At 53.7% G+C, this 22256-nt stretch overlaps 1 protein-coding gene and 1 long non-coding RNA gene across 5 annotated transcripts in view; one reads left to right on the forward strand and one right to left on the reverse strand.

Annotated features, from left to right (window-relative positions):
• The window catches only part of NTN1 (netrin 1), a 190441-nt gene that overhangs the window by 47629 nt on the left and 120556 nt on the right, over positions 1–22256 (forward strand). The window lies entirely within an intron of this gene.
• LOC131498053 (uncharacterized) lies at positions 18734–19358 on the reverse strand. The gene is made up of 2 exons (XR_009255271.1): positions 19229–19358; positions 18734–18912 (listed from the first exon to the last, which is right to left on the reverse strand). It is a non-coding gene; the product is annotated as an uncharacterized LOC131498053 (long non-coding RNA).

A 22256-nucleotide genomic window follows, 5' to 3' on the forward strand; every position in this document is an offset into this window, starting at 1 on the left:
GAAGGAAAAGGGGCGCCTGGGTAGCTCCGTCGGTTAAGTGTCCGACTTTGGCTCAGGTCGTGATCTTGCTGTTCATGGGATTGAGCCCCGTGTCGGGCTCTGTGCTGACAGTTCAGAGCCTGCTTGGGATTCTCTCTTTCCCTCTCTCTCTCTCTCTCTCTCTCTCCCTGTCTCTCATGTGCTGTCTCTGTCTCTCTCAAAGTAAATTAAAAAAACAAAGGAAGTATAATTAAAAACAAAAAAGACCCATGGAGATGAGAAGACACCAGAGGGTAGGTCCAAGCCACCAAGGCCATGTACAGCCGAGTGTGCGTGTCTTTGAGCCCTGGGGGTGAGGGAGGGGAGTAATAGCGTGGAAGGATGGCCCAGGGCAGAGGAAGCTGGGCACACTGGGATCAGGGTGCATGCGTGCAAACGTTACCCAAACACTGGCCCTTATGATTAGGGAAGGATACATAAGAGAAGTACGTTTGATCCCAGAAGGTACCTTACCTGCCACATGACTGGAACTTCCCACCAGTGGGCTTTGGAACAAGGTGCAACTCTATGCAGAGCATAGAAAGTCATCATGCTTTTTGCAGCTTGTTCATCTGTGTTTCCTTTAGCTAGTGGGAGAGCAAGGAGGAGGCAGCAAAGGTTTAGGAGAAAGGCGTAATTCGAAAAGCATACATTGATGAAATTACAGCTAGCTACTCTGCCACAGCGCCCTTAAGTGAGTCTCCTTAGGTTTGCTTTGTGCTGGGGGGAGACCGCTGTGCTCTGTTGTCATGGTAGAACCCTCTGGTCCCACCAGTAGAGCCCCTAGGTGGCCAGGGAGGTAGAGAAGGCTTGGTGGAAGAGGGGCGGAGGGCTCTATCTGGGTTAGTTGAGTGGCAGTGGGACAAGGGAGTGAAGAATAGAGCACACTCTAGGTGAGCAATGGTCCGGAGGGAATGGGTGGGGCTGACATTTTTTCAGAGGGTGTCCAGTCAGTGAAGGAGTTTGGCAGGACCTGGGCTTGGAGTGGGGGAGTGGTAGGGGATAGCACGGGCAAGATGGCGGGCGGGTTGCGTGGGCTTTACATAGGCAAGCGGTGGTCGGAGTCCCAGATGGCCGCATCCTCCTCCAGAGACTCAGTAGGTCCGGGAGAAGGTCCGCAGATTTTGCATTTCTGACAAGTTCCCCGATGGTGCTGGTGCTGCTGGCCCGGAGGCCATAGTGGAACCACTCATAGGCCATGGGAAACCAGGACCGGTTTTTAATAGGGGACAAGCTTGATGGAAAGATACAAATGGTGGCTGTGGGAGCAGTCACTTGTGAAATCAGGTGGTCGTATCCCCCGGTCAGGGTCATATCTTGGTGGATCCTTACACCTGGATGCGTACATCACCTGCTAGCAAAAAATAATTTGAGACCACTGTTATAATTTGATGACCCCAGGCTCCCCTGGTATGTTTTTCGCAATTTGGGATTAGAGACTGTGCCTACCAGAAGACTTAGGTCTATTCCCAGGCTGGAGAAACAATGCAGAAGAATGTTTCTGCCTAAGTGCTGAGATTTTCAGGATGCTTAAAAATTTGTCTTTTTATGTTTATTTCTGAGAGAGAGAAAGAGAGTGAGCAGGGGAAGGGCAGAGAGAGGGGGAGACACAGAATCTGAAGCAGGCTCCAGGCTCCGAGCTGTCAGCACAGAGCCCCACGCGAGGCTCGAACTCACAAACCTCGAGATCATGATCTGAGCTAAAGTCAGATACTCAACCGACCGAGCCCCCCAGACGCCCCTGAGACTTTCAGGATGGGTTAATGCTTTATAGAGACATGGAACAAAATGTTGGAACTTAGACAGTTTGGGGGAATTTCAGGCCGTATGTATGTATGTATGTGCCTTTTGACATATTTTTTTAGTTTTGTTTTGAAAGCTCTCTCTGGTTCCTCCCCCGACAGAAATACGGCTTCTCCAGGTGTTCCCTGAACGCTCACTTCTTTGCAGCCAGCAGAGTCTTTAGCGAAGGGGAAAGAGCCCTCCTACCCTTGGTTTCAAAAGGTTTTGAAATGCTAATTCACAGCCATGAAATATTCTGACAGCCTGGAATGTTATTCAGGCAATCAGGCACCTTGATTATTACCGGAGTGTGAACCTTAAGTTGCTGCTACCCAAGAAGTCACCCGGCTTTTCAAGAGAGAGCGAGCTCAGAGAAATAGCACGTAACATTATGTTCAGGCATTAGATTTCATGTATCATGTGATCAGGATATCTGACGCCCAGTGTATCTGTAGGTGTGACAATGTCAACTCGTAGTAGAAATCGAACAGCCTTTGCCAGCTGTTAAGGGAGAAAAAAAAAATACAGGGTTGTGGCAAACATTTTTAGAAATTGTTATATGCCTATTTAAAATCCGAAAACACATCTTCCCAACTTCTACTTTTCCTTTTTCTCTACTGAGAAATCCCACCCCGGAGATGAGACTATAATACCCTTATTATTATTATTATTATTATTTTTTTTAAGGAAACATTCTTTTTTTTTTTTTTTTTTTTTTTAAATTTTTTTTTTTCAACGTTTTTTATTTATTTTTTGGGACAGAGAGAGACAGAGCATGAATGGGGGAGGGTCAGAGAGAGAGGGAGACACAGAATCGGAAACAGGCTCCAGGCTCCGAGCCATCAGCCCAGAGCCTGACGCGGGGCTCGAACTCACGGACCGCGAGATCGTGACCTGGCTGAAGTCGGACGCCTAACCGACTGCGCCACCCAGGCGCCCCTTTTTTAAGGAAACATTCTAATTTCCATCCATCCTGTATCCCATAGCCTTTTATAGATATCCTTATTAACGACGATCAAAGCTTTGTTGTATTTTTGTGACGATAAACAGAAGATGTTGTTTCTCCGTGTGGTCTGAGCTCAAAGGCAGGCTCTCGCCGTAATCTGAAGATTCCACACCTTGCTACGGATGAGGTTATCATGTGCCTTTAGCAGAGGAATGATTCGCTTTTAGCCAAGACCGATGCCTGCCTCAAGGAAGGAGCCACTGTCATAACCTTATTGTCGTGCGGGCAGGAGAGAAATCCATCTTGATTTCTTTACCCAGCGTTTTCCAATATGATTTATGTATTTTTCAAGCATTAAGTGAGCAATACAGAGTCTCCTGGTGACAGGTTCCTTGTTTGGCTCTTGCTTGGTCGAGGTCCAGTGGGCAGTTATGGTTTGTTGCTGTCTTTGGAGGGGGAGGAAAGAGGGGTTGTATTGTCTTGTAGGGATGTTGAAACCATAAGCCAGTGGGGAGGATAATGAGTGTACCAAGAAAATAGTTCTCTTTACGTGGCTGGTTAGGGCTCTTCGCATGTAAATCCGTCCACGCATGCGTCCGACTGTCCATTTCCTGCCCAGCCTTCTCTCCTGACCCCTCCTCCTCCATCTGACCAGCAGGTCGGGGAGTCAAGCCCAAGTTACCTCCTCCCTTCCTTGAACATGGTCTCTCTGTAGGTGACCTCACCTTTTCCTTGACCTTGCAGGAAGCCTTGTGAAATCCTCTGGCCCCGGCGCTCCTCTGAGCTCCAAACCCCCAACTCCCGATTTCTCGCCTCACTTGGGGGTCTCGTGGGCACACCGCTCAGGCTAGACACCCAGGAGAGGACGCCTCCCCTCTTCCTCTGCCCCCGCGCCTGCCCCCAGTTAGTTCATCACTGAGTCTGGCCAGCACCATCCAGAATATTTCTCCCCCGTCTGTCCCACGTCCTCTCTTGGGCCACCATCGCTGCCTCTTCCTTGCTCTCCTGCTTCTGCTGGTCCCCGTCTTTGGTGCATTTGCACAAGGCCGCACTGTGGTCTCATTAGATCGCAAACCCACTGCTGTAAACCCTGGGCGGCTCCCGCTGTGCCGCCCTGTCTCCCCCCCCCCACCCCCCCCCCCCCCCGCCCCGTCAGCCTCCCCCTCCTTCCCCACCCGACCCAGGGGCTCCCACCTGCCCTCCTCTTCCTGCAGCCCAGGCTCCAGCGGCCTTTCCTGACCACCCGGTCCCAGGTAGTGGCCTCACACCGTGTCACCATGGGGTCTTGTTTTCACCATTTGAAATCATCTGGTTTACATACGTGTGCATTTCATGCCTGTCTCCCGGCACCACAGTGAATGTGCCATTAGGACAGAGTCTGCTTTGAGACCCCTGTGCCCCAGGCCTGGGACTGTTCTGGGGACAGCGTGTGAGCTCAGGAATAGTCTGCAGTGAGTGAAGAAAGGAAGGTGTGGGGGCGCCTGGGTGGCTCAGTCGGTTAAGCCTCTGACTTCAGCTCAGGTCACGATCTCGCGGTCCGTGAGTTCGAGCCCCGCGTCGGGCTCTGGGCTGACGGCTCAGAGCCTGGAGCCTGCTTCCGATTCTGTGTCTCCCTCTCTCTCTGCCCCTCCCCCGTTCATGCTCTGTCTCTGTCTCAAAAATAAATAAACGATAAAAAAAAAAAAAAAAGAAAGGAAGGTGTGAATGACCACGAGCAGGATACTGTTGGGCGCCTTGGCCTATCACGGGGTGGCCTGTGCTGTGGGGTCAGCGAGGTATGTGGACCCTTAAACACTTTACCACTTACTGACAAGTTCCTAGAAAAGGAGGAGGAAAGCTTGATCTGAACAAATTGTAATAATGCACAGACTTGACCGTCAAGGCACAGACTCCTCATTTGTCGTTTTGTTAGTCCTCGTTTCTCTGCTAGGATACTTATCTTTAGCTTGAGATGATACACACGCATCTGCGTCTGGGAAAAGGTATACAACGCCAGCCCAAAATGCAATAGAGTAGACACCCCCACGTGGATGTGTCCATAATACATTGGAAAATGGATACCATGCAAAAACATATCTTCTTGCCGGATTAAGAAGGTCACCGGTTGTATTAAAGACATTAGAGGGGCGCCTGGGTTGGGTGTCTGAGTCAGGTGAGCCTCTGACTCTTGATTTTGGCTCAGGTCATGCTCCCAGGGTCGTGGGATCGAGCCCCCAGTTAGGCTCCACGCTGAGTGTGGAGCCTGCTTAAAATTCTCTCTCTCTCTCCTTCTTTTTTTTTTTTTTTTTCAACGTTTTTTATTTATTTTTGGGACAGAGAGAGACAAAGCATGAACGGGGCAGGGGCAGAGAGAGAGGGAGACACAGAATCGGAAACAGGCTCCAGGCTCCGAGCCATCAGCCCAGAGCCTGACGCGGGGCTCGAACTCACGGACCGCGAGATCGTGACCTGGCTGAAGTCGGACGCTTAACCGACTGCGCCACCCAGGCGCCCCGTCTCTCTCTCCTTCTTGCATGCTCTCTCTGTCTCCCTAAAATAAAATAAGGGGCGTCTGGGTGGCTCAGTCGGTGAAGCGTCCGACTTCGACTCAGGTCGTGATCTCAAGGATCGTGGGGTTCGAGCCCCTTATCGGGCTCTGGGCTGACAGCTCGGAGCCTGGAGCCTGCTTCGGATTCTGTGTGTGTGTGTGTGTGTGTGTGTGTGTGTGTGTGTGTGTGTGTCTGCCCCTCCCCTTCTCATTCTCTCTCCCTCTCTCTCTCTCTCTCTCTCGAAAATAAATAAACATTAAAAAGAGAAGAGCTTTAAATTGAAAATAAAATAAAGACACCATACACTAGTTTCGGTTGCCTTCTGTGTGGCCCAAACAGGAAATCCAATGATGGATGACCGGAATGGTCAAATTGAACTCACAGGTGCCGTTGAGTAATTGGTATTGAACGTGGCACTGTCGGTAGGGACGTGCACGTGGCAGTGGCTCCTAAGGTTGTTGGATACGTCGTCGGGAGGCTGTGGACGTGGGGACGGAGAAGGAATCTGTGCTCTGAGTTTTAGAGCAAGCCACAGAAGAACACAGAGATTTTGAGTCTTAGTGTCTTTGAGCCTTGCCGTGGAACCATAATTTCCATGATAACGAGTACACAAACCACTGAAATAAGGCTCATTTTATTAGCCCCCCCACTCTCTCGATGGATCCACTCACACGCCCATTGTTCGTGGGGACACCGCCCTCCGAGCTGCCTCCCCGTGGTTCTGAGTCTCCATCCCTGTCTCCTACACAGTCAAGTCCGAAACTCCGCAGGGAATTCAAGGCTCTGCCCCGCCCCTTCCCAGCTGCCCTCTTCCAACCTCTTTCCCCACCTCCCCACCTCCCCACCTCTGTCCTGTTAGGTTTGTGCAGTGCTGGTACCCTGGGCCTGGGTGTGGGGTTCTTGCAGGCGTGTCCGTGGGTCCAGCCCACAGGTGAGGGGGGTGGGGGTCAGGTGACGAATGCCAGGTGCATCCCTCCTCAGCCAGGACGCTCCCAGATGCCCTCTGGCACAAACACGCACATTTGGTTCTGCTCCTGTAGAGCTCAGGTCGTGTCTCCCTGCGTGGTGCTTAGTGTCTCGCTGGAGATGCTTAAAAAAGGTTTATGGGCTGGATAGATGTACAGATAAATGGCTGAGCTCAGCGGGGATCGATGAGCTTACGAAGTACCTCTCTGGTGTGAATAGAGAGTCAGATTATGTTCCCTGCTTCCGATCTTCTATCTACCGACCCATCAATCGATCGCTCGATCTTTTCTCACTTTAGATCCTTGGGAGGGAACAGTGTATCGACTCAACCTCAAGTTTTTAGCAGGGGATCCAGGGGGAAGGATAGAGAGTGACAGGTTCCCGAGTCATGCCAACCTATACAAACTGACCCCTTAGCTCTCTCCTCGCCTGGCGCCCTGCGTTCTGGACACGCATCCACCCCTCCACGCGTATAGGAATAGGCTCGTCTGCTTTTTAACCAGCCTGGCTTCTTCCACCGTTCATAGGAAGCACCAGGAGCCTTGTGTTGGTGAATTTCACAATCTTGTGGGGACTGCGGGCTGCTGAGACGCTTTTCTTAGCTGTTAAATTTGAACCTCTTAGACACCAAGATCTCACTTCCCCTCCCAGGAATTTTCCTATTAAAACATTTGAAAGGTCTCTTCAGCTAGTTTATAGTTATGGGAATTAAAAAAAAAAATGAGTAGGAATTAAGTTTTAGGGACATTTCCTTCTGGTCTTTAAATATCGGTTGTTATTGCAAAGCAGAAGAATGAACTTTTTTTTTCCTTTCATATTTCATAATTTGAAAGCCCTCAGCAGACTCTGCATGTAAACTCTTGGTCTGCATGTGGATTAATCCACTTTCATCTTGGGAGAAACAGAATGGTAGGGCCAAGGAGGTCATTTCTTGCTCAAGGAGAATTTGTCTTCTGAGCGCTATCTTCCCTGGGCCCCTGTCCCTCACCTCAGAGGTCTTGCCTTGTCTGCTTCTCAGGGACCTAACTTAGGGATCTGGGGACAGAAGGGCCAAAAGGCAACTTGGAGAATGGATGTGCAGAGCTCAAGCAGGGGTGTTTCATGGGGCTCCCAGCTGTTTCTAAGGAAGAAGGACTGTGAGGTTGATCGACATGTTAAGAAAATGTTTGAGGTTAAGGGGCGCCTGGGTGGCTCAGTCGGTGAAGCGTCCGACTTTGGCTCAGGTCATGATCTTGAGGTCTGTGGGTTCGAGCCCCACGTTGGGCTCTGTGCTCACAGCTCAGAGCCTGGAGCCTGCTTCGGAGTCTCTGTCTCCCTCTCTGTTTGCCCCTCCCCCGCTCACACGCTGTCTCTTTCTGTCTCTGAAAAATAAGCAAACATTGGAGAAAAAAATGTTTGAGGTTTTGACCCTCTATTTGTGGCCCTTGGAGACCTTTGTCTCCCTTGGTGAGTGGACCGAGACCCCATGTTTTGCCACAGGTCAAACGAACCACCTGGGGACCACCCTCCTGGGAAGGGGTCAGTGGGGAGCCTGGATATAAGCGGGCAGCCCTTTGAGAGAAGAGGGCGAGCCAGTCTCTGTTCCTGGAACGTGGCTAAGGACTGTTACGGCCAGGGCACACTGGCAATCCTGCGGCCACACCTCCTTCTTGGAAGGCACGTAGTCTTGTCCCTCTGTCCCAGCATCTAAGGCTCAAACCCCACTTTTATCAGTACTGAGTCTGCGACACTGGGCAGGTGTCTTAGCCACTCCGCGACCCACGCTCTCCTAATGTCTGTCCGGGGTGATGGGGATGTGCCCTCCTGTGATTGCCGTGTGTCCAGTAACTTCCTTCAAGGACCTGGGACCGTATTTGGTTCATAGCAGGTGCTCAGTAAATGTTCGCTGTGATCGTTCGGGGTGGCTTTTACCTAAGCCGCTGGCCAGGACGACTCAGAAAATGTCATCTGTGGCTGTTTCCTCCCTTCCAGAAAGGGAGTTGTTTTACTTTTGTCTAAACTCACTCTGCTATTTGGAGAGGTCACAGAGACACGGAGTCGACACAGAGCAAGCCCGACTCCTCTAGCCTGAGTGCCCCCCCCCCCCCCCCCACCGAGACCTTGGACAAGCGTATGTGGAATTAGAAGCTAAGTCTCTTACCTCTTCCTTGTTCAGTGCTGTCCCCACTCGTCCAAGCGGCCTCTGACTTGCAGCTCCCTTTTAAGAGACGCGTGCTTAGGGCGCCTGGGTGGCTGAGTCGGTTAAGCGTCCCACTCTTGGTTTCGGCTCAGATCACGATCTCACGGTTCGTCAGTTCGAGCCCCGTGTCGGGCTGGGATTCTCTCTCTTCCTCTCTCCCTGCCCCTCCCCTGCTCACTCTCTATCTCTCTTTCTCTTTCAAAATGAATAAATAAACATTAAAAAGAGAGAGAGAGAGATAAGTGTTTTATGGATTGCTTTGGGGCGGCTAGACCTCCAACTGGGGCTTCCCAAGACTTCTGGGCTACTCTGTTCCAGAATGTTCCTGCCCCGAGTGACCGCCACGGTGCCTCCCAAAGAGCCCTTCTCTGGTCCCCCCTCCCTACAGACCTCAGTTCCTCCAGCCTCCTAGAACTTTCCGTATTGCAGGAACAGCCCACAGCTCTTTTCCACCTTTGTCAGCTGCCCGAAGGAGTCTGCCGTCTCAGGGGACACAGATCTAGTTTTGATATAACACGGAATGAACACCGATACCCTTGGACAGAGATGATTTTCTTCAGTATTTCTCGAGCGTTTCAAGGGCCGTCTCTGGAAAGGCCACATTAAGCTCCTGACGTGGTCGACGGCTTGCTCTAAGCCTGTTTTGATCACTTTTCTAGTTTAATGGTATCTCTTCACGTTCTTGGTAATTAGACTTTATAATCCCTCCGTTCTACTCTGTTTGACCTTTATCTTAAATTAAATTTTTTTTATATGAGGTCGAAAAGCAAACAAACAAAAGACCCGAAACGTGTTTGCAAAGACAAAAAATGTTATTAAAAGGAGTTACAGTGTTCTCCAGCCAGCACCGTCTTGCCCCACGGAGGCCAGCGCACTTGGCTTAGACCGGACCCTGGGTCCGGGGGGTGGTCCACCTGCCTGCCCGGCGGAGGGAAAGACCCCACGCGTGCCCTTTGCCAGCAGCCTGGTGTGGAGGGTGGGGGGCGGGGGGCAACATGCCATCACCTGGTGGCCCATTTCTCTTGTATTCTTTTCCCTGCACCCTAGAGAGGGACTGAAACCACGAGAATATGTCTCCAGAGTCACGTCCGGGGTCTTTATTCCCTGCCAGGATTCTTCAGACGCTCGGGGTCCCACCGTGAAACCGGGATGGACACGGGGGGGGGGGGGGGGGGGGGGGATGGCGGCGGTGTGGTCCCCGCTCGCCACAGCCTCTAGTAGGCGCTGTGCTTTCGTTCGGCATCCGTGGGCAGGGGCCGGGGAACCGGCAGAGGCCTCTGTGGGGTCTGAGCAGACTGGCTACCCCGAGAGACGGGAGGGGAGCCAGGGCCGGGGAACAGAGCTGAGGTCTGCCAAGGTGTCTCTGGGGCCGTGTGACCCGGCGGGAAGGCCCTGGCCCCAGCGTTCCAGCTTCACACCAGCCCCCTCCCCGGTGGCCCTGGAGCCTGGGTTATTTGCTGTTTTTTTTTTTTTCAAGCTAGCACCACACCCTTGGACTCTCTGCCAGGAAGGACCATTGTTCATGAGAATTCCTCGCTGGCTGCAGCTAACCCTTACATGCACTGTTCTGGGGTTGTGCCCTGAATGATTCCTTCTCTGGTTTTGAAGCCCCCCTCCTCCTGACTCCTCCGTGCCTCCCCTCAACCCGACCTTCTCACCAAGCCTCACTTTGTCGCCTGAAGAGCTGGGAGAGGTGGGCGGGGGAGTGGAAGGGAAGCCCTTCCCGGAGGGCCAAGGTGGCCGCTTGACCTGGTCTCCAGAGCAGCCCTGCATCCCGGCCTCGGAGAGGAGGCAGGGAGGCCCGAGCTCCGGCCACCCCCCCCCCCCCCCCCAGAAGGATGTTGGGTCATCTCAGCTGGGGGTGGGGTGGGAAGAAGAGGGAGGCTGAGGACTGAAAACCAGTATCGCCCCCTCCCCTGAATTGAGCTGATTAACCTGTAGAAATGGAGGCCCTGCCAAGCCCAACTTCCTTATTTCCAGAAACCTTGGCACAGAGGCCCCCGTTTCTGGCAGAGGCCCGTCCTCAACAGGGGAACCAGCAAAGCAGCTGCTGTGACTTTCTTTTTCCTCTCATTTCTGGCAATCCCGAATGGGACTGTTTACTTTTTTCTTCCCCTTTCCTTCCCCACCCTCCTGTAGCAGGGAGTTGGTTCTGGTTAATGTTGAAGATCATAACATGATTACCCCAAAGTCTCATGAAATTAAATCACTTTTCTTCAAAGAGAAAGGGGTGGGGGGACCGTCTGGCTGGTAGGCCAGCGAGGGACGGGCGGATATTGGAAGCAGGCTGGCCGCACGCTTTGGTTTGCACGGTGGAGGGCCCGCGAGGAGGAGGCAGGGCCCACGGGGGCCCGGCTTTGCCGGCGGTGGCCCTTGGGGGTCGGCTCTCCCACCTGGGCCCAGACACCTGCCTCCTGCGTGCAGAGAACAGGAGCAGAACAGGGGGAAGATGCCTGTGGGGTGGTCTCCGGAGCCTGAAAGCGAGTCATTTGGGAAGAAATTGAACTCAGCCAAGTGCCTGCGACAGTTTTCTGTCGCCTCCTGCCCGGAGAGTTCATCAGGCCGGGGGCCTGAATCTTGGGGCAGCTCTGTCCCTGGAAGGGCCTGGGGTGAAGTTTTTCCATCTCTACCAAGGAAGGGGCACTGGCATCCGTGGTAGGCTGGGTGTGTGTGTGTGTGTGTGTGTGCATCTTTCTTTGCATCAGATTTTTGTAGGCTTACTGAAAAAGATTTTAAGTTTATTTATTGATTTTGAGAGTGGGGGAGGGGCAGAGAGAGAGAGAGAGAGAGAGAGAGAGAGAGAATCCCAAGCAGGCTCCATACTCAACAGAGAGCCTCACGCAGGGCTCGATCCCATGAACCGTGAGATCATGACCTGAGCTGAAGTCAAGAGTCAGACCGACTGAGCCCCCCGGGCGCCCCTAGACTTATTCAGTGTAAGACGTCTAGAGGACCTTAGAGATTATCCAGCATCTGATCCCGCCACTTAACCTCCCTTGTCCCCTCCGGTGACAGGTGCTTACTCCCTCGCAAGGTCAGTCCTCGGAGAAGGATTCCGGAAGTGGCACCTGTTGATCTCGCTGGTGCCTTCTGGGGACACAGACAGCAGCATCCGGCTTGGTCAGTGCCTGGCACGTAACAGGTGCTTGGAAAGTGCTTGCCGTGAAGGTGGCTGTGGTCTTCTCTTTGGTGTGGCTGCCCGTTGGGATTCCCAGCTCTCCCGGGTGCAGGGAGTTCAGCACCCCTGAGCTGGTTCCCTACCATTTGCAGTGGTCTTGGGAGGGACACGGGGAAGAGGGAAGCTGTTTGGAGACAGAGCCTGGATGGCACGTAGTTCTTGTTACCAGTATCGCAGCGCCCTGAGCTCTCTGGGGACGGTGCCCAGCCCGAGAGGCCCAGGGATCGGTGGATGCGTTGAATGAGGACGTCAGGGGACCTCGAGCCAAAGGCACCACTCAGGCAGCACAGGGGGCATCCGGAAGCAGGCAGTGGTGCCGGCCGCTCGCGGCGCTGAGATCCAACCAACGCCAAACAGGTTGGCGACAGCGGTGGTGGGTGAGTTCAGCAGTTGCATTTTTCAGAGGGATTAGGGATGGGACGCGGCCAGCTCGCTCTGGTTGGAGCTCGGTGCTTGTGACTCATGCTCCTCAAGGGTCAGCGAGTGTGTGTCTGCACGCGGCCTTGGGCTGAACTCCTCACCTGGCCAGCCTTCTCGAAAATGTGTGTCATTCCTTACGGAGGAGAGCCGTGGAGCGGGTGAGCGGGTGTGCGGATCAGTGGAAAGTCGTCTCCGCCGTTGGAAAAACAACTCCAAGTTCACGACTCCTTGGCTTTGGAGGTGTGACTGTAAAACACGGAACCAACTTCTTTGTTTTTCCCCAAACAGCCCCGGGTCGACAGGCCCAGATGAGTGTCCTGTCCTCTTTAGTAGCCACCTTGGGAGGAAAAACACATCTTCCGCTGGCCTGTGCAGCCCTTTTACCAGCCCCATGGGGGAGAACTGGTTTTGTTGCCTTGTCGCTACAGTTAGTTTTCGTCCAACAACAACATCACCCAAGCTTGCTCTCTGAGCCTGTTTGCCAGACTTGACACCCAAGGTTTGGGGCTGGATGTAAACGTCTTAAACGGAGCCAGGGGCTCGAGAAGTTGCCGCCACCTGGGATACTCAGAACCCCCCGGGGGCAGGTCCTTAAGACAAGTACTCAGCCTGCCTTCCCCAACACGCCAGGGTCTTACTCAGTGGAACGTGTGTGCGTGCGGGCGTGGAACGGTCTGGCGCGTTCGAAAAGTCAACCTCACCATGTTGTGGTCAAGCCTGGTGGGCTTGACTAAGGGTGTGAACTCTGGAGCCAGGCTCTCTGGGTTCAGATCCGGGCCCCACCTGTTCATCGTTGGTCGTACCAACTCGTAGGGCGAGTTACCTACTTCTGTGGGTCAGTTTTTCCACGTTACTGCTTCCCTTGGCCGCCTTGGGAGGGACCTTAGGAACCCCAGGGACGTTAGCCCTGTGGTCTGAGGCCAGGGGGATCTGTGGCCCGGTGTTAGCCTGCAGCCGTCTGGAGGTGTGGCCCCATGACAGGCCCTGCACTGAGGGCAGGAGGCAGGACAGAAGTCAGGGGGAGAATGCGCCACCCTAGGGGGCGGCGGTGGGGTAACTAGTCAGTGGTTGGCAAACACTCGTCTAGCTGACAGGATCCTGTGGGACCCCGAGTAGGTAGGACAGAAGAAAGAGTTGCTTGTGTTGAAGGGAGGGAGGTGTCGCAGGCTGAGCCACACCGCAGCCCCAGAGTTGCCCTTGAAGTGATGCCACCAAATCCTGGGGCCCCTTGAGGTATTTTAGAAATTGCCAGTCAAAGAGGAGAAGTGATTGCTCAAGGCTGGGTGGCATCACTCATGGGAGCCTCCCCTCTTTGCAAGGTGTATGCCCACGGGGTGCCCTTTGACACTCGAGACAGCCACCACCTCTGCTGCCAAAAGGGGGCCCCAGAATCAAAGTGGAATGGAGTCAACCTTAGAGGAGTGGCCTGCGGAGTCCCTTGTCTTCCCCATCCTGTGCACACAAACTGGCCACAGCTGGGGATTGCTTCAGGGCACAGCGATGGGGATGCTTGGACACGTCCCCTTTCCTATAGTTTCTCAGCCTTCAGCATGTCTAACAAACAGAGTCCAAAATGAATACACAAGAGCCATGCATTTTGTGCGGTTACCGATTTGTGTATTTTGACCATCAGTTATTTTCACCTCCTGGGTGCCTTTATCAACCACCTGCTACCACCCAGGGTGTTCCTGGCTCCATGCTGTTAGAGGTGCTTTCTTGCTGGGGGAGCTCCCCTGTATCTACTGGAGGAAATCCAGTGTAGACCATTGGCACATTCCTAAATGGTGACGATTCAGAGTGCCTCGGCTCTGAGTTTTGAGTTGTGAATGTGGGTTCCAGGGTCTTGCTCACCTTGCATAGAAGAAGTCAGAGGGGAGGGGATTCATTTTTGAAGCCGAAACAGCCACACTGCTGATTTCCCCCCTCTCTTTCCTGGAGAAGCACCCTGCCCTGTTCTGTGGCAGGTCATGGTCACACGTTTGGGTGAATGTAGGATTGACCATGCTATTGCTGTCTTTCCTGTTTGGGGCATCTTGGAATTAACAAAGGAAGGGAGAACGGAAAGACCTGATAACATCTGGAGATGAAATGTCTCCAAAATGTGGACAGCCAGCCCCAACTGTCCAGCTGGAAATGGAAATATAAAAAAAGAAAAAGAAAAAGAAAAGAAATGGAAGAAATGATGTGGGTTTTGGCCAGGAAGAGGGACAAGGTTTGGGGCTACACTGTTTGAGGAGCGGACCCAGGAGAACAGAAGGTCGGATGCGGTAGAGGTGAGAGGGAAGGCATCCAGAGGCAACAGGATATTGGAGGTGGGGCACTGGGCCGGGAGGGAAAAAGGCCAGGTTTCTGAGGCCGGAGGTACCATCCGTTCTTTTTAGCACACAGAGCAAGTCGCTTCACCTTTCTGAGCCTCAGTGTCCTCACCTGCAAAATGGAGGCAATAATCCCCAACTCCCACCCCCCAGGGTAGTTGTGAAGACCAAATGAGCTGAGGCAGAGATGACACACTTTGTTTTTTGGGTGTTGCACCGTCATCATCACCGCCATCAATGTCATCACCATCGTCATCGACCTGATGTATCCGGTAGAAACAAAGTGGGGAGAGTTGGGGAGGATGAACTTTAACGGCTAGTAAAACATCCGGGAAGATTGGCAAGATGGTGGAGAGGCCATTGGAGGGAATTTAAGACAGAAGAGATGGTGTATAAGCCGCCCTTTCATCTAATGTCAGACAAGTGATCCAACCCTGAGTCATACCGGAGAGCCAAGAATCCATCTGAGTGGGTGTGGCCGGGCTGAAGCTCAGTTATCATCTGTTGGTCATCAGTATTTGTGGAGGCTTCTCGGGCCCTGGGCTCCATGTTGGGAGCGTGAAGGTCATCCCAAAGAAGATGTTTTCCATAACACGTTCTGTTGCTCATGTGTCCCCCCTTCCCAGATGGTGGTTCAGGTCTCCTTGTCAACACTCAGTATGCTGATTGTTCTTACCCTCCCCGCCCTCCCTCCCTCCTTCTGCTTTATTTTGAACCCACTCTTTGGGGGTATGTAGAAACTGACTTAGGAGTCTGGGGCACATCCATTGGAAAGGAGGTTCCTGCTGGCTTCTGTGGTCCTCATGACTCCCCAGCTTCTCCCCTCCACACACCAGCCTTGGGCCCTGGGAGTGGAGACCCACTGCAGGAAGCAGGACCTGAAATGGCAAAGGAGCAGAAGTCCAACGGTACGTTGCTCCTGGAGTTCTCTGTGCATCCTGGAACTGAGGTCCCACTAGACCTCAGCTCCTCCTCCCCCTGCAGATAGCCTTCCTCTGCAGACTCCCATCACCGTGCTGTGGGAGAGGAGCCCTTCTGGAGGATGGTGGATTGTCACTGCGTGGCAGGTCCCCAAGGGGAGAGTGTGGTGGCTTGTGCTCCACCTTCTCCAGCCTGGCCGCTTCATCAGTGACTGAAACACTGCTTCCTGAGCTTTTGGCTCCTTCCTTGCCCTCCTGAGAACGTGTCTTGCCTAACAGGGTGGGCCGGGAGCTAATCTCCTCTTCCCCTTGTATTGATGGCTTCAGGGGTAAACCTTGTTTCTTTCCCCTTGAATTCCATCCCCTCCCCCTAACACCCCTCCTAACTGCTTCTGGCCCCTGAAGGAATGGCCCCCAGGCAGCCATGATTCCTGGATTCTTGTGGGACCCCACACAGTTGAATTTTTTTTTTTTTAAATTTTTTTTTTTTTTTTTACGTTTATTTATTTTTGAGACAGAGAGAGACACAGCATGAACGGGGGAGGGTCAGAGAGAGGGAGACACAGAATCTGAAACAGGCTCCAGGCTCTGAGCTGTCAGCACAAAGCCCGACGCGGGGCTCGAACTCACGGACCGCAAGATCATGACCTGAGCCGAAGTCGGCCGCTTAACCGACTGAGCCACCCAGGCGCCCCTAGTTGAATTTTTTTTTAAGTGAGGTAACCACTGACCTTGATAGCTAAATCCGGTGGCCCTGCTTGACCTCTTTGAAACGTTTGGCTAAATGGACCTCTCTTTCCCCACTGAACTCTCTTCACCCTTGGCTTCATGGCCATGGTGTGTGTCCCCATGTCTCTGCTCAGGCCTTGTCTCTCTCCTTCCTTGGCTTTTGCCTCTTCCACCTCCTGAGATGTGGGTGCCCTGGTTCTGGGGTAAGCCCTGGTATTCACTTAGCCTTCTAGACCCCTTATCTCAATGACTCCATTCATCCTTAGCATGGAGATGTAAATGGTTCCAAGTTATCCATCCATGTTCTAGTCTTTCTTGAAACTTCAAATAGTGTCATCTCAGGCTTAGAACATTTGCAATCTCGCCTATAAACCAAAATGTACTTCCTCCGTGTGGGCCAACGAGAGGCACCCAGGAGCCCTTGACTCGTCAACTGATCACCCAGTCTTGTTGATTTGTATTGCCCTGTTTACACCTGCTTCTTTCCATTCTTACTGCCAACATGCAAAAAGTTTTCTCCACCCGGAGACTTGACTACTCTCCCAGCTGGTCCTCCCACCTGCCTCACAGATCCACACTCACTGTCATAAAGTACCTCTTTCCATCATCAGCGTCAACGAGAAAGCAGACCTGTTGGCACAGAGGGAGTTGTAGGCTCAGGCCTGCCCTTGTCAACATTTTTATTCCTTTGAGGAAGAGATTGATGACTGGCCAGTAAAGTTCTGAATGGCCGGAAGTTGGGTGTGTGTGGGCTGGGAGAGCCGTTGTAGGGGGAGCCCTTTAATGTTTCCCGGCTGAAGGCAATAGTTGGCCAAATAATCAAATAAGTCAGATAAACATTTAAATATTTGACTTTAAGACATGTGAATGGACATCCACTTGCCAAGCTTTTGATGAAGGGCCAAGGCATTTTCTTTGAGTCTGGGTCTGCTGGTTGGGTCCTGTATTCTTTCTTGCAGAAACCCTGCCTACAATGCATGGTCTCTGGTCTCCAGTTTTTATCAAAGTGAAATGACTCCCGTGGAGAAGCTTGGGAAGTTATCTGAGTTCAGAATCTTTTCTTTCTTACGACGTCTCCCCAGTTTTTTTTTTTTTCCCCAGAGACCTCCTCCACATCTCAGTTGACAGCAGTTTTGTAAATGTAGTGACTTACTCGTGCTGTTTTCCCAGTTTGGTTTTCATAGAAACAGCAGCCCTTTACTCGCTGTTTTAAGGGGGGGGGTCCCCCTATTATCGGAGAGACTTAAGGATTTTAGGGGAAGGGGAACATTTGTAGGTGTCAGATGTGGGATGCGGCCGCCAGAGGAAGCCGGTGCAGTCTTTGGCCGCTGATCATCTGCCCAATGCCTTCATCATCCCTTCTTCTCCCTTTTACAGCCTGGCGGGCTGTGGTCCTGGTGGGTTTTGTCTATGATTTGTCTGATCCCATCAGGATGACTCCATTCCTCGTGCCACATGGTTGGTCAACACACAGCATTTCCCTGGCTACAGGAGTCGGTTCACGAATGGATGTGTGACCCAGTTTGGGCTAGATTCCTAAGAGCACATTGGCTGGAGGCTTTCGTGATGAGGTACCTCACTCTTCCGGAGGAGATGCCGGAAGCCAGCCCTTTCTCTCTTACCCCAGATCGTGTGGCGTGTGGCTACAAAGCCTGGAGCTGCTGCATCCATTTTGACACCCACCCTAGGATGATACTGATGCCACAAGGGCTAGGACAGATGGAAGAAGCCAAGTCCTTGAGGACCTCCCTGGATGAACCCAGCTCTTCTGCTAGACCTTTCAGTGACCCAGACCCGCAAAACTCTCTTCAGCCATTTTGGCTTGAGTTTACCATTCCCCGGCACATGGAGGGTCTCGTTGGCCACAGGGATAAGAGACCTTGCTCGCTTGGGGAGAGACACAGAAGCCTTGAACATTGCATTTGCTTCTGGGCCCTGGTCTTTTAGAGGCATCTTGAGAGATTGCAGGGTGTCCCTTGAATAGCTGTTAGGCTGGCCAAGCACGTGGGACCCAGGTTTAAAAAGCATCTCCAGTGAGGGTGATGATCTGCTTTTAAGTCTGGATGCCCAACAGCCCTTTCAGTGGAGAGCTCACCACATACCTTCTTAAAAGGATAAGGTTTCACGGAGACGCGGAGTTGTTAACTTCGGAGGAGCACGTGTTTTGCATGAGATAACGTGTCCTGTAGCTGCCACGGACATGCTGGGAATAGCAAGAGAACATTTTCACAAAGGCCCAGGATGATGTGACTCAAAAGCCGTTTTGTCTAGTCATTTTGGGGGAGGAAGACGCGAGCTCCACCGGCTGTCGTCATTCCAGTGTAGAAACAGCCACCCGAGTGAGGTTTTCACAAGATGCTGTCACCGGGTGGCCCTGGAGGGAGCGCGGAGTGGCTTGTCCGGGAGATTTCCATCTGGGGAGCCATACGCCTTTGAGTGCGGGCTCCTCTGTCCTGCCACTCTGCAGAGCGCTGGTGGGAGGAGACCTCTGGACATGTCACAGCTCCCTGCGTGGCAGTCCTGGGGGCTTCTTAGCTTCGGGTTTTTTTGTTTTGTTTTGTTTTTGTATTTTGGAGCTTTACCACTTCCTTCTGGTACTTAAAGCAACACACGTGAGACCAGCAGCTCCGCTCCCTTGTACCAGGATGCTAAGGAAACAGACAAATGGAATGAGCTGTGGGACTTGGGCAGGGAACCCCTGGTTAGCGGTAGGCTTGGCATCTGGAACACAGAGGCCTCAGAACACACGGGCTCAGACAAAGTGGATGTTTATTTCTCTTTCACTTAATAGCTGGGAGGTGGGCAGCTCTCTCCATGACGTCACCCGGGCAGGACCCAGCCCTCGGTCTTGTTGTTCCACCGGCCCCGTGGGTGTTGTCTTCGATGTCGTGGTGAAAGCTGGTCCCCCAGCACCCTGTCTTCATTCCAGCCCTGCCAGGAGAGTGGAGAGAGAGCAGTTTCTTTAAGGAAGTGGCATGGGAGGTGCACATTATCGTTTCTGGTCATACCCCATGTGCCTCAGTCTTGGCCATATGGCCACACCTAGATGCCAGGCATCCTGGGAAGTATGGTCTCTAGACGGGTGGCCACAAAACCCCATGACTAAGAGGAAGGGGTGGGATGGGCAGGGGGACAGTTAGCTTCTCTGCTACAGAGCCTCACTTTCCTTCTGCATCTACAGAACAGGGTCCACAGAACCGCTTCCAGTCCCTCCGGCCCCTGCCTCAACCCCCCTGAGCCTCAGTACCTTTGTCTGTGAAAGTGAAACGACAAAACTGCCGACCTCAATGACACATGAGAAAGGACTTTGCCCGCCGTCCACACAGAGTCGGGTACTCAGATGGGAGCTGCCGTGATGGCTGTTTTCATTCAGCCAATCAACAAGTAGGGCTCCGGTGCCCACTGTGTGTTCATGGTGCCAGAGATTCCGCAGGGAGCAAACTGAACCGAAGTCCCCATTCTCAGACGGCTTGTATCCTAGTGGAGAGGACGGCAGTGCCTGCTCGGGGAGAAATGTCACCTCTTCTGACCACTCTCCCCCCTCCCCCAGCCCCAGCTCTCAGGGTTACCAAATGTGGGATTTCCAAGTTGGGGCACTTTGTAAGCAGGAGCCTTCCAGGTGGCTTCTTGTAGTTAGTGGTAGAGTCCAAGTGAGGTGCATTTCTGCTGATGTATGCTCCGGAACCTTGTCTTATGGACCACATTAGAAGGACGGGTGGGGGTTGACCAGGCAGGTGGGGGTCACGAGCATTTCAGGGAGAGAGGGTCATAGGCACGGGGCCCAGTGGTGGCGGTTGAGGACCCAAAAAGGCTGCGTGGTCGGCACCTGTGTGTGAGGGGTGAGAGATGACGGGGGGCAGAGTCCACCCCGTAAGCCCCTGTTGGCCGTTTCCAGCATTTGGATGCTGTGACGGCAGCAGGAGGAAGGCAGTGGAGGAGAGGCAGGCACAACTCAGTTGTGCTGTGGAAGGATCACTGTGGTTGCCAGGTGGACACAGGAGCCAAGAGGGGAGACTGAGGCAGGGAGATAGCAGTTGGGGGGAGTCTGAAGTAGAAGCAGACCCCCCCACATTTGAGAGGCACGGGGCCAGAAGAAGGACAGGATGCCCCGGTGCGTGTGCGGTCCCCTCCAGGTCCCCTCAGGTGTTCCCCCCAGGGACACCCATCACTCTCCTTTCTCAGCAGGCTGCCTCTTGGCTGTCCTGCCCCCCAGGGAGCTCACAGTCTGCTCAGAAGCAGGTGTCGCCCCACCAGCCCCACCAGCCCCACCAACCCCGTGCTCCCTGCTGCTGTCCCCTCCCTTCCCTGAGGCCGTGGCACGGCTCTTAGTGACTGTCCTGGAGAACGGGGCCGCCGTGTCCAGAGCTGGGGGCCACACCACTGCCAGAACCCCGGTTCCACCAAGCTGGTGTTGGGGGTGAACAGGCAGGAGGCTGGAGGAAAGAACAACAGCTGAGGTCTGGGTTTGGGGGGGCGTGCCCCGGTAGGGGGTCTGTCTGCAGGCCAGCCTCAGGGGTCTTGGGCCACCTGTTCTACGATGAGATGTGGAGGGATCCCTGTTGAGCTGGGGCCGGGAGTTCTGCGTCCCAGGACTGGCTTTAGCACCAGCTCCCTGGGTGATGTTGGGCCAGCCCTGCCCTTCTCTGGGGCTTGTTAAGAAACAAGGGGTTGGCCTCAGGAACCCTCTGAGGTCCCGTACAGTTCTCTGGAACTCCTAGAACCCCAGCGACCCAGGCTCAGTAGGCGCCCCAGACAGATGGGTGGGCCGGCCCCGCGTCGGCCGCTGCGCTACTCCTGGGTGGGTTGAGCATATTTGAAGCCCGAGACCTCAGGGCAGACCCGGAAGCCTGGAACATGTTCAATCGTCCCAGATGGAGGGTTTTTCTGCTTCAATTATCTTCCTTGCAGGTTTTGGGTCTTCAGACGGGGCTGGCAGCTTGGCTGAGTCACGGTAACTATTTTCCGAGCTGGCCGGGAGCAGAAACGGGGGACCTCGGGGTTGAAAATCTGTTCTCCTTCCGGTACCAAGAGTTTGAACGACTCCGAATCCAGAGAAACGGCCTCTCTCCGGGTTCCTTGTGGCCAACCGTCACCAAAACCTCTCGCGCGCCTGTCCACCCTGCAAAGCGTGACGTGGCTAAAAAATTTAAGTGGTGGGGTTGATTGATGAATCTCTCTGCGGCCCCACGCCCGGACCTTGGGTGGCGGCCGTGTGAACGGTGGTGACGTTTGGGGAGTCAGTGCTCCCAGCCGGGGGACAGGTTCTCCTCTGTCGTGAACATCTGAGAAAAAAGCCAGGCAGGAGGAGCTGGGGTCATTACATCGGCGTACCTATTTTGGTTACCCTGCAGTTTTCCCTTTTCACGCCTTGAGGCACACACAGGAGCCACGTTCTGGATGACGATTGTTTCTCGGGCAGAGCACACACTGTGATGAAAGTTGGCTGAGTCTTTCTGAGACGCACCCCTTCCTGGTAGGTTTCTCGCTGCTGGTAGACCCTGAGTGGTAATCGCCCCCTTCCCTCCTCGAGGACCCCAGCCCCGCCACCCCCCTGCCAGCACAGGCCCCCCCCCTGGGCCTGGGCGTCCGTCCTCAGCCCCCCTGGGGCCTCCTCCCTCCGCTCCCCCTGAACATCACCGGGCTGGAGACCGGGCTTGTGTTCACAGCTGTAGCCGCTTGCACATGACCATCTTTTTCCTGGGGTTAAGGAGTGGGGGTAGGGGGTCCCCTCTCCCTTCTCTAACCTGGCTTCTGCCGCCAGCCTCCTGCCGTTTCTGGCCAGCACTTGTTAGAGTGGCCAGGGTTGTTTTTTTAAACACTAACAAAGCTATCCGGACACAGCAGCAAAATTAACACGGCTTTCTTCTGGGCCGGGAAATCCCGAGACCCACCTGCCTGCCCGTCCTTTTGAGGCCCCGCAGGGAGATGGGCATTTGAGGACACGGGGGGGACATGGCCAAGGCCACAGGACAGGCCATGGGTTGTGAACAGAGGTTGCTGCTTGAGACACTGATCGTCTTTTGGTGGGGAACCAGGGGCCGGCGCCCCAGTCTGGATTTTTGTCATTCCACCACCCCCCCCCCCCCCCCCGGCAGTTAGGGACTCCCATCTGCGACCCTGAGCGAGAAAGTCCTTTCATACCTCTGGCCACTCGAGGAGCAGAAAGACGGGCACGTCGATGCTGGCTTGCAAAGCGGGAGGCGTGCCAGGCAGTTGCCCTCGAGAACTGACTGGGGCTGACTTCTCACTGCCTGCCTTTCCCGGCCATCTCTGCT

This window comes from Neofelis nebulosa, chromosome 16 (genome assembly GCF_028018385.1).
Source record: "Neofelis nebulosa isolate mNeoNeb1 chromosome 16, mNeoNeb1.pri, whole genome shotgun sequence".
Lineage (NCBI taxonomy): Eukaryota > Metazoa > Chordata > Mammalia > Carnivora > Felidae > Neofelis > Neofelis nebulosa.